This window comes from Acomys minous (assembly GCF_964271855.1).
Source record: "Acomys minous genome assembly, chromosome: 2".
Taxonomy (NCBI): domain Eukaryota; kingdom Metazoa; phylum Chordata; class Mammalia; order Rodentia; family Muridae; genus Acomys; species Acomys minous.
The window spans coordinates 47,626,887-47,628,340 of NC_140484.1; positions in this window are offsets into that span (position 1 = coordinate 47,626,887).

Here is a 1,454-nt window from a genome sequence, read left to right on the forward strand (position 1 = left end):
TCTCATGGAATATAGAGTGGAGAAGGGCTGAGGGAGACTGACATGATGCTCTGGTCTTCATATAGGGACGCACATAAAACCCTCAAGCTATGTGGGCCTGGAAGATGTGTCCCGACAAGACCAGCCTGGAGGAGGAACAATTCCATTCCTCACAGCTCTTGTCAAGTTCTAGGCTCACCTCCCAGGCCCCCCAGGCCAGCACTGCTCCTCCGCTGGGAAGTTCATGACACAGATCTCTCTCAGCCACCAAGGATGCCCTCTTGTGACCTGGGCTGCCTTGGGGTCTCCATTCTACACCACTGGTCAACCTTCAAAGGCACCTGTGTACAGCTAATTCCAGTGCAGCCTCCTCACGGAGGTCAAAGAAACTGAAAGCCCCACAGGAAGCTCCCCTAGATGACCAGGCAGCAATGTAGCCAGAAGGAAGGGAAGAGAGACAGGGCACCTCGGGCAGTGGCCTGACCATGTGGCTCTCCAGTCATTTCTAAGAAAAGCTGGTGCTGTGCCCGCCCCCCATCACTCCATCCCCAGCCACCACTCTGGTACTACCCAAGGCATGTGACTTAACTGCTGCAATTAAGGTCTGCAACTTATTCCCAACGAGCTGTGGTCATCATCTGGCTCTGCCATGTCGGGTGCCCAGCCCTGGACTCCTGCCAGGCAACTCCAGTATAGCTGGGTCCTGGGGACTTCTAAAGTACCACAGAGGCAAGGTGCAGGAACCCTGCAGCCCTGGGACTGTGTGGATCAAAACCCAAGTCCTATCTCCACGTGCAGCCTAGTCACTGTGCCACTTCCAAGGTCTCCCTCCTGTTTAAACCTGGGGCTAGGGTGGCTGTGGAGAGGACACCAGGAGACGCATGCCACAATCCTGGTGACTCTTAGCACCTCTGGGCATCTGCCACATGTAACTTACTCCTATCACTTTGCCAGGAAGAAAAGGCTGAGATCTGACTAGAGGAACTGCCGGGAACATTGTTTCCCACATCCTCGTAGGCTTCGGGATAACAATGCTGCAACAGTGCCTGGAGGTATGCAGTCAGTCCAGCCTACAGCAAGCTAATTGGTACCAGAGACAGATTAACATCCTAGGTCCCTCCTGGCATACTCTGCAATCCCTGTTTAGAAAATGGATAGACTACAGCCAGGCTGAGCAGGTGACAGGAACACTTAGCTCCCAACCTGGACTGAGGCACAGGCGCCTCCTGGTGGAACTGAGTGGCCATTGCATGTAGCCCAGGACAAAGCAAGCATTGTAGGCTCCAAGAAACAGCTAAGGAAAACCACAAAGAAAATGCTAGATGGAGCCAAGCCCTAGGGAGAAGTGGGGTAGCAGTGGGGGAATCAGGAGGTGGCCATAGGTGAAAGGTACTCTACAGATAAGGCTGCAGAAGTCACTGCCCCACAAGCAGCCTCATCTGGTCTCAAACTCATCAGAGCCACCACACAGCACG